Genomic DNA, 11854 nt, shown 5'->3' with positions numbered 1-11854 from the left:
ACATGTAAAAGAAAAAAAAAATCAACTGTTAGGTTTCCATTAGATTTATAACATGAGTCCCACTGGGAGACAAAATTTTGATTAGGCTTGGTTTGATTTCCTAGCCATAGAGAAATGTGTGATGGTCATATGAAGTGCAGGGATAGTGGTGGGGAGTGGGGACTCGGGAAACTAATGATGCAGATGCAGCCCTCCCTCCCAACCAAGAGGCCACAAATTCAATGGTTTTTAAATATCCAAACGGCTGAGGGAGGGTCCATGCAGTGACCCAGCACTACCAATACCAGCTTACAAGGGTGATATTCGACCATTATAAAAAGGATAAGATTCTGGGGTTTAGTTAAATGATGCAACTAAAATAATTCCATCCAAAACTGCTGAAATGATGGAATGAAAGGTGATAATTAAAAAAGGCATCGTCCAGAAAGAGGAATGGAATAAAGTGGAGGCCAAAAGCATGTGGTAGCATGTGAGGCAGAGGTCCACATGCTTTCATAGCACTTAGGAAAGGGGCAGGAAGCCTTGAAAATAAAGAAAAAGTTGCTGTAAAATGTTCCTGTACATGCAGAAAAGGAAAGAGAGAGAGAAAGATCTCCAAGGCATAACAACTGCCCCAAGACCTAATTTATTCTTATGCAAATTAAAATAGATATAGGTAAGTGAAATACATTCCAAGGGACCCTTTAAGCAAATTTCACTTGTCAGGTTTATATTAGGTCAAACGCGTCCACCATTGCAATACTTGGTCCATTTCCTCTAGAAAATGAACCGAGTTAACCCATGCAATTTACATTGTCACCATCTATGTTAGCGATCTCTTTATAATACCATCAATAATGGGGGGCTTCGTCCGTTTGGTAAGAGCAGTTTGTGCCAGTGTTGTTAGTATCGATGGGTATACGATCTTCTTTGCCAAAAAATCGATACGATACGATACTGACCTGAATAGGCTGTTTTTTAATAAATATAAAAAATAGCTTTAAATAATTTTTTAATATTATTTTAATGTCTTTAACACGTGTCAACTTTCTGATTGACACAATATTTTTTAATTACTTTTTAGCCAATTCAGAACTATTCACTTGAGAATCGCAGCGGATTCACCTAAATCATTGGCCAAACCATACGATTGGGATACTGACAACATTGGTTCATGCAAGTCACCATGTGATGGGACAATATTGCAAGTTGGAACCCTACTGGTATTGGTGGTTGAATAACTACCTGATTGTATAGCCACCAGTAAGGATTGTCTACTGAAAAGGAGGGAGGCCTTAATCCGCCAGCTTGATCGTGAAAAAAAAGAACCCTCTATCTCATGCATACCATAAAGCATGTCATCAAGCTTTTGCATGTCTTGCTCAATGAACCTCAAATATAGGGTTAATGTATGTTTAATTATCATCATGGAGCCTTATTCCAACTACATATTGTCAACTTTATGAGTTTGTTTTCTTCATTCATTCCTGTCTAGAGCTACAACTTTGGAAAACTTAACAGTCCGTTTGACCTCTCATTGCTTCTTTTTGAATTTTTAATGGTCTTCCTGTTTTCCAAATTCTTTCCAAATGCAAATTTTCATGGTATTATGCTTTTCTAGATAAGTGGCTTTATCCATACTATTCACGCAAGTTGGGTCCACACCTTGTCAGACCCATACTTACAGGCCCTACAACTAATACCTTTGGCATGAGTTAGCTAGGGCTACAATATCTCTGCAGGGTCAGATTGATCATATGAAGCTGGCGCCTATGAGTAGGGGTGTCAATTGGTCGGGTTAGGTTCGGACCCAGGTGAAATCATACCTAGCCCTAATTTTTGGGTATGGTATCAGGTCCGGACCCGGGTCTAATTGGACCCAACATAAGAGAAATCATACCTGGACCCGATAAGAACTACATGAACCAGACTTGAGCCATACCCGATAAAATAATATTTTTATCATTTTTACAATGAAAATTTGTGGGTCTTAATGAGAACTCAGGTCAGGCTCGGGTCTGGTATAAAATTTCACAAACTACACCTAGCTCCATGTATTAATCAAATCTTTAGATCTGAAACCAGGTCTTCTTATTTATCACCATACCGAGACTCTATAGAGTTTGGTACTGGTCGAATGTGGTTAAACCCGACCCATTGACACCCCTACCTATGAGTTTCTACTGCATAATATGGTAAGTGCGGCCAATACCTTTTACATATACAAAACATGCAATTGCATTTGAATTGAAGACACAGGATATGACTTGACACGCGTGTCAAAATATTTTTTGTAAAATAAGATATGGCTACACAGTTTTCCTAATTTTTAATTGATAAAAAGTTATTTTGATATTTTAATTTATAAAAATTATTTTTTCATTAAGATGTTATTGAAAAGTATTAAATAATATTAAAAAAAACAATGTTAGTATGTGTCAAAATCATGTCATAACACTCCTAATGTTCCAGATTGAGCTTTCGGAATGGGGCATGCACAGTGCAGAGCTCTACTGAGTAGAAAATGCATCAATTGTAGGAACACGCGGTGTGTGTTGGCTTGATCGATGATGTACGGTGGTAGCATGGTACGCGATAGGCAACAATATCGTCGTTAGTGCATCGTTGTTGTAACGCCCCAATTATTTAATTCAAAAATTTTGAAATAATCTTTTTTTTTAAAACCACAGCGAAAATATTTTATTAATCCCTCGATCAAATAAGTTGGTCGGGTTACAGGTGATAGCACAAATTCAATAACATTAGGCAAATTTAAAATCTTACCTTTGAATCTTACAAGTCATAAATAATAAATTTAATGAACTTCTTAAAGTCAGAGTTTCTCAGAACATCCATAGAAGATATGTTCTCATGACCCATCTTTATCTGTTTCCTGAAAATATTAATTCAGAAGGGGTCAGACTACCCCGTCTGAGTAAAAAACATTATATCTATATGAATGTGCTCAGTGTCATGTGTACAAGTATATGTACAACACATTGGTATAAGAAATGCCAACCATTCAAACAAATTATGAATATACAGTTCACTTATTACAAGCATTTCATGGTTTATAACATACAGGAAAGATATCAAAGAATGACACATCATATGAATGAATCACATTTTAAATGTAAAGAAAAACATTGTTAAGCTATGCATCACATGAGTGAATCACAATCATACTATAACAAATGCAACATCAATTGTATTGTATGTATATTTCAAAAGTGTACTGACTTTATATTTTTCTTGTTAATTACTCTGTGGGTGCGCACAAACATTTGACATCGTAGCAGACCGAGACCATGCAGGAGTTTATTATTTAATAACCCGGATGACTAGCCATACGAATATCCAAATGGGACGGTCTGTGACTGAGAGAGTACTCTCCAGTGGCTAGAACTAAAATTAGGATGCACTCTGTAACTTCTGCAGAACACTTGGATCTACCACCTAAGACATATTGGTAGTTCTGACCCCTTAACTCCGAGGATTGGGAACCGGGTGAGACGCCTAGCTCTCACAAAAACGTAATTGTCCCACAAAGCTTGAACCATCTACCTTCTTCAAGGCAGACCATGGGTTTGATAACATACACCGTATTTCAGGTGTGCCCAGAGCCCTGAAAAACAGTAACATATACCATTTTCAGATATACCCAGTATCCCATGAAACCAGTAACATATATCATCTTTCAGGTATACCCAGAATCCCATATTTAGGTTATGTGTGCATATTTTTCATTCTTATTTATTTATTTATTTTGTGCAAGTCATTGCACCACAAGGGATTTTCAAAATCCCAACCCACACTCAGGGTGATCTCAGTGTATGTACATTACCCATCGAATGCACAATAGGCACCAACCATAATTTCTCAGAATTTTGGCTCAACTCTAAGCCGAGTACTTATACTTACAACATTTTAAAGTTTCATTTCTGAGCTCGAGTGTACGTTTCGTACCCCACTGACCATACACTCATAAGGCATGTCTCAAGTACAACTTTTCATAAGTGCTTGTATGGCACTACAATGGTCCTGCAAGACCGCAAGCACGGTTTTGAACTTTCACATCATGGCATGGAAAACATCCTTTATTATATAAATTTTTGCAGAATAAGCATAAATCAACCAGCACAAGACATGTTATAATATTTATATGCAATCATGATGAAATTATATGCAAATCAATTAGCATCATAAGTGCCCCTATGGCACCACAAGGATTTGGCATGCTCAGTTTCAATCTTATACTATCATGCCCTTATAGTTTTTTTTCTTGATTGTGCCATTATAACAAAAAAATATGCATTTAGCAACAGGCAGGTCAACCATATACAAAATCATGTGCAACATAAATTCATCATTGATATATTTGACATGTTCATCAACACATAACATTCTATTCATAAGCAGATCATCAAAATTATTGTGCTATCTGAATATGTGCACTACAAGGAGTTTTGCCATAACCAATGTATGTGCTCACCCATGGTTTCAGCCTACTCTGAGTGTGCACATAATAGTGAGTCTCAGACGTAACACATATTTCATTTGTAGGGGAATTAACAAGCACTTTGGTCATTCTCTATATTTTATAAACTCAGTAATGAGATAAACATTTATTTCGAGAATAATTAGTAAAATATGCAACTTTTGCAAAAAGTGTGTTTGTGTACACTATGATGGCCAAAACCATCCAAACTTCTATCTTTCTTTAGATTAACAAATAGAACAAGAATGCATATACAATTGAGGTTTTGTGAATTCGAGCATTTATCATTTATAAGGCTGTACCGAACCTTTTGTCTCTCAAAATATTTTATCATATATATATATATATATATATATATATATATATATTCTTTAAACTGTAGTTGGGTTGCGATGAGTCATAGACCTGCTCACAGTCCATGGCAACCACAACAGGTGTGTTGACAGGGTAGCATACCCAGTCAGTCATCGGATGTTAGTGAAGAGCTGAGATCATTTGATCCCAGCTCGTTGTGCCTCCAAGAGTGTGACCGCAAGTACCATCCGAAAAGAGGCGATCAGCTGAGCCGAAGCAGTCCCAGCAGGTATGCTTTTCTAACATCACATGTATACAATTTTTTTTCCTTTGTACTTGGTTCTATACATTCACATGCTTGATCAGATGATGAAATAATTTCATAAATAGTTATATGTTGGGACAATACTTTCCATAATCTATGAGTTGTGTCAACGTTTTATATATATCTATATATATATATATATAAGAAGGAATATGTGCGGTAAAAGATATATGATTTAGATATATAGATGGGATCAATCGAGTAACTTGTCACATATTTTCACACATGGTAGCCACCTATCGGGTTGCAGCCTGCCACAGGCGGTGACTTGCAACACATTCGTAGCACCTGCAACACCAATAGTGTACGACGCACCCTGTCGTGCAAGCTGTGTCCAATACATAGCCAGCCCACCTCGGGGCCGAGTCAACCCAAAACAGGCTAGGAGCAGGTCGACCAACAAGGTCAGGTATGTCCCTGGTCGTGAAGGCACCAAGAAACGAAGCTGGGGTCAAGCCGACCCCTGCCCATTCTCCATTTCCGTCTCATCTCCCAATAGATACTCACATTTTTTTTCAGGAATGCGGTTGCAATTCATTGCACATCGAGGAATATTGTAACAATAGCTTCATGGCCCACTTAACAAGAAATCAATACACCATCAGTACCATTCGGTGTACACAACCTGAAAGGTGTATATATATTTTACACTAATAGGAATTAATAATCATGTATACATAGTTTTTAAATCATACCAAAACAGACCGGTATATGACATGAATGATTTATTAACTCATGAAGTTGAAATTCAAAGAAATGATTCTCGAACAATAATTAGACTTACCGTGTCCCACCATTTTTAAACAAAATTTCCAAATAACTAATAGCATTGTTACTTATCTCCAGAAACATGCATAAGAGAGTTGACAATTAAATTTATAACAATTTTTTTTTTTCAATTAGCCATTAACATTATTGTGTCTTGAGTAACACGCATATGGCTGAGTATTTACATACTTATACTCACAATTATGTCTCTTTCCTTCAGTTGTATGCACTAAGTACAGAATAGTCATATGCAGAAAATATGGTCTATTCCATAAAAAGAAACATGGCAAAATTCACTACATGAGTTGATTAGGTAAGAACTCTCATAGGATCACATGAGACTATATATATTTTGCAGTTGCATAAATAAATATTGAATCACCATATGCATGTATTCTGATATATATATATATATATATATATATATAACAAAAAACAACTGAACTTAGCCATGAAATAAATATAGGGCTACACTATGCGTGAAATCCAACTTCAGAAATTTAATCATCATTCAAACGTATATGTACAATTTTTTGTTAAATGAATCACACCAACGTCAATCTGGTTGGTGCCTCATTCTATTGGGATCAGACAAATCCACATCCAATTCAGATCATCATTGGTTACTAAATATCGTATCGAATGCATATGGTTATACATCGATCAATGTTCGAGAACACATGACCTGATGCATAAGTAGGGGTGGCAAAATTTGACCCAACCCGCCAACCCGCTTCTTAGTCGGGTTCGGGTTTGGATTAAATGGGTTTGTGTCGTAAACGGGTCGACCCGCCTAACCCGTTTATTAAATGAGTCGAGTTTGTGTTAGGGGTATGCCAACCCGCCAACCCGTTTAATAAACGGGTTAGGTGGTGGGTCAACCCGTTTACACTAACCTGTCAACCCGCAACCCGTTTATATTTAAAATGGTTCTTTGGGATGATTAAATTTGAAACCCGTTTGTAATCCAAACTGGTAATCGTGTTGACCCATTTTAAATATACACGATACTTTTAAATATTTAAAACCCGCCTTGCAGATGTGACAAGACTTAAGAGCAATAGCATTAAATGTGAGAGAGAGAAAGAGGTGAAAAGTTAATCGCAGAGGTGACAAGACTTGAGAGCAATAACATTAAATGTTCTCATCTGAAAAAAGCGTTAATTTTTTTTAACATCAAATAAAGCTAAAGGTACCCCCCTTCTTATTTCCTACTTGCAACATCTTTTAACGGAGAGATATAATTGTGTCGGGTCAACCCGACCCATTTATTAAACGGGTTAACCGTGTCGGGTCGGGTTACCTGTTTAATAAATGGGTCATGTTTGTGTTTGCCACATCCGACCCGTTTAATAAACAGGTCAGGTTCGTGTTGAGGTGTTCTGACCCACCAACCCGACCCGCCAACCCTACACGATTGCCACCCCTTTGCATAAGCATACCGATCATGGTACCTACATCGACTATGGCTAAAACCATGGCCATTTCACGCAGCTAGATGTATACATTTTAAAGGACCTCTTAGCTTATAGGAGTATCTCATGCATAGCGGTTGGATGAGCGGGGGTGCGTGTGGGTTAGGGCTAATTCCCCTAGGGATCACATTAGCTGATTCCAACTGAGTATGGTGACTCAAGGCTAGGCGAGTGAATGCATAGGCGCTGGCGAATGTGTCTGGGTGATGCTCTTTACTATGGTGTTTAATCATCGACTGGTCTTTGGACTGGAGGCCGCAAGGTCTTGTTTCTTCAGTGGCGAGGTTTTGTTATAGCGTGCACGTGGAGTTGCAATACGCTCTATGATAAGCAAGGCTAAGGAAAGTTTGTGCTATTTTTTAAAGTGATAGCTAGTATGAGACGGCTATACACTAAGTGGCATGAACTATATAGAATACGTATTTGGATATACACTTGTTCAGCTTCCACTAGGCAGCTGCACATGAGGTGGCGTGCAGGGCCAATGAAATGATTTTGCATATAAAAAGGTGTTGGTATATGGTCTTTGGCCATTAGGCTGGCCAGATTGGGCAGTTTGGCGTATCACAAGTTTGCGAAGCATTCTATGCCTGTGACAAATTAGTTATAAGTGAGCAACTTGAAGGCTTGTAGTGGTTAGAAAGGATCATCGCATTGCACTAGCTTATTTAAGAAATAGGCCTGTGACAAATTGGCATCAAAGTAGAAAGATTCACGAAGACCTTATTGTTCAATGTGTGCAATACTGAAGAGAACAAAAATGATTTATCTTGGTTACACAAATTTGCGCAGTTGAAGTATTGTTGACCGAGCACATAAGCATGGTGTTGGCAGGATAGTATGCGACATCTTGATCGTAGTAAGCAGAAATGTAAGATTGTTATTCAGTTGGCTAAGAGAACATAGATAAGTCAAAGATTTTTACCAGTTGTGTGTTAAGCTCACAAGTGGAGCGTGGCGTTTGCCTTATGCATACAGAGAATGCATATTAGATTCGGTTGGATGAATTTGCACCTTTGGGTATAGGAGATTCAACTAAACTTCTATATTCTTTCCCAAGATTGTGGGTTAGCGGAGTGCCCATCTTGAACAAAATGCTCATTGTTTTGGTCACTTGACTTGTTTGTTCCTCTGTGAATTTTTTGTGCAGAAAAAATTGTTATTCGTGGCTTATCGATTTGATTCCTACAGAAACGTTTTGCTGACTTCGAGAGAGAGTTACAGTGTACTGGTTCTGGATGAGAGTTGCAGCATTGGGCCAAGGTGCCCATGTGAGAACGAGTGCCTAGGAAGACATTTTGAAGAACCACTTTTGGGTGATACGCAAGAAGGCGTCCCCTCACTTGAGGACTAGTTTGGACCATTGAAAAATCACATGTTGATGCTTAAAAGGAGTTGATATTCTTACGACATACTTTGGTGATCATCTTTCTCTGCGAGGACTACAAAGAGCTTATAATTGCCCTTGCTGGGGTTGGAAGGCACCCCAACCATGAGCATAAAGACAACAAGTTGTTGTGTGGGCGAGGATGACCTACTTGTGTATGAGACTGCACTGAGGTCCCTCAAGCAAAGAATGTTTGATGTTGATAAAGGGAAAGACCATTGTCTAAGTGATCAGAGGCATGCTAAGAAATGATACTTGGTGTGTTAAAGGTTGCAACGATGGTGGATGAAAACCAGAATAAGTTGTGTAGGGTGAAGAAAATGAGTAAACCAAAGATAAGTACAAAAGAAAACTGATATGTCAGTTGAGACTGTGTTCTTACCTGTACCGACATTATCGAGGACGACAATGGTTTGGGTGGGAGAGAATGTCTTGAACTGAGCTTTCAGAATGGGACATGTGCAGTGCATAGAGTGAAAAATGCATCAATTATAGGAACACGAGGTGTGTGTTGGCTTGATTGGTGATGTGCGGCGGTAGCATGACACACGATAGGCAACAGTATCGTCGTTAGTGCATCATTGTATGGTGGCACATACGTGGAGTATTGTTTGGTTAAGCAGTGTCAGCGGATCAAAGGATGTTACCTTTGGAGATTTGGTTAAAAGACCTCTCAACTTGCAAGAGTATCCCACACATAACGGTTGAACACATGGGGGTGCATGTGGGTTAGGGCTAATTCTCTCAGTGATCACATTAGGTGATTCCAACTGAATATGGTTACTCGGAGCTAGGCAAGTGAATGCCTAGACACCAACGAATGAGTCTGGGTGATGTTTTTCGCTATAGTGTTCAATCATCAACTGATTTTTGGACTGGGGGCCGCAAGGTCTTATTCTTTCAGTGACCAGGTTTTGTTGTGGTATGCGCATGAAGTCGCAATATGATCCATAGCACGCAAGGCTAAGACAAGTTTGTGCTCTTTTCGAAAGTGATAGCTAACATGGGATAACTATACACTAAGTGGCATAGAGTATATAGAATAAACATTTGGAGATGCATTTGATCAGGTTCTGCTAAGCAACTGCTCATGAGGTGGTGTGCAAGGCTAATGAAATGATTCAACACATGAAAAGGTATTGATAGGCAACCTTTGACCGTTAGGCTGATTAGATTGAGCAGTTTCGCGTGTCGTAAGTTTACGAAGCATTCTATGCTCATGACAAATTAGTTGTAAGTGAACGGCTGAAAAGCTTGCGATCATAAAGAAAGATATCACACACTGCATTGACTTATTTAAGAAATAGGCCTGTCACACCTAAAATCATGTTTGATATTTTAGAAGGCATGGTCATTGTGACTAGCCTGGGATTGGTCATCAGCAACAATAGTGCTTGAGGGAAGATCAGCTGCAAAGTTGTTGCACACATTTAGTGTTCTGCGCCTGATCACCCGCCATCAGCAATGGTAGCCCTTGAGGAAGGATCAGCTGCAATGTGGTTGCACACTTTTAGTGTACTGCTGCACCTGGTCACCTATTATCTTTTGGATACAGTGTCAATTGTGAGGCCCATCACAGATGCTGGGCGATCATCTTGTAGCAGCATACTTTGATGCTAAAAGTATTCAATCACGTTGCACCTATTCTCAATTGGTTGTGCTTTAGTTGATTCGGTTGCGTCAGCACGCCGCGTGGTTTGCCAGCTCGGAAGCCACCAAGCTGGCCTATGACACGTCACCGTCCATGTAAAAAGCAAATCGCGTCCTGCCGTGTCTGTCCGTTTCCTTTAAAGGTGTGGGCCCCACACTCCCCCCTACTCCTTAGATCCGACGCGCACTTGTAGGTCGTCTGAGTCCCGTAACGGTTTTTTTTTTGTTTTTGCCAGAAAGAGAAGCGTGACGGGACGGCAATCGGGTGGGGGCGAAAGGGGGGAGACAGTGGTCATTTGGACTTTTGTGATGGGTACAAAAAAGTCTGTATCTAAACAAAAGACTCTGTTGGCTGATGTCATTTGGTCTCTTTTCCGAAGCTAACGGTCGAAAATCCAGAGAAGAGAAAATTTTCAACCAGGGACCCATGTTTTGTTTTATATCAGAAAAGCGACATAGTATTTTTTTTCAAAAGATCACAAGACTCGATCTTTTCTCAGCCTGATTAACTTAATCATGAATTTACTACTTAGTGATTACCCTTGTATGAAAATAAGCACAACATACTTTCTCTAAACAAGGCTAAGAAAGATATTTCTTTTACATCTTAATGTGTGATCTCTAATTTAAGACTGATAAAAAGTGAACAACTCAACATTGGGTCGTTTTAATTTTTTGACGAGTTCGAGTTCGAGTTCGAGCCCGAGCCGTTGCGCAACCCTACAAATATACAACTCAATCAACCTATTGCATTCTATATAAAATATAAATATGCTTGTCTTAGCCGCGTACACAAGACGAATCAAAATGAGCATCTAGTGATCTCAACCGAGCTGAACCATGAGCAATTGGTTCATTTCCCAGCCCTACATTGTCTCAATCACAATCTCAATTGGTATTGAGATGTCTTTTCAAAAGATATAAGGTTACTTTTGAAATATCTTGTAAGAAAAAGAGTCTAATTAAAAAAAAAAATAGAGTTCTGCATGTAAGAGCTAAAAAAAGAAAGAAGCCTCTCTGCCTTCAACTCTCCGCTCTCTCTTTTCTTGGGTTTGCTTTGGTCGCAAGCACGGCCTCTCGTTTCGTTGTCTGGTTCAGTTGGAACGATCGATCGGAAAGAAGAGAGAAGAAAATCTACAAGGAGCATCGTTTGACGAAAATACCCCTCATCAAACGTCTGGTACGGAGGTACCCGACAGTCTTCGTCTTCACGCAGAAGCGGCAGTGTGTCAACAAGTTAGGACGGTCACGTTTAAAGGATTGGAAAATCAGACTGTCCTCGCAGTAGGTGTGCTGCACAAGGGCGTCCGACGCGCGAAAGGCGGGTCCCATGGATTTTGTGGGGGGGGCGAAAAGACGGTCTCATGTTCTGTTTAATTTCTTATGCAAACGCTCGCTAAAACTGTGATTGAGTAAGAAAAAAGTTTACTGGTAGAAATGAACACCTTGGATGGCTAGGATTGAATGTAGGATGGAAC

Source organism: Nuphar pumila, chromosome 6 (assembly GCF_984573655.1).
Source record: "Nuphar pumila chromosome 6, dmNupPumi1.hap1.1, whole genome shotgun sequence".
NCBI classification, from domain to species: domain Eukaryota; kingdom Viridiplantae; phylum Streptophyta; class Magnoliopsida; order Nymphaeales; family Nymphaeaceae; genus Nuphar; species Nuphar pumila.
This window is presented reverse-complemented; position numbering follows the sequence as displayed.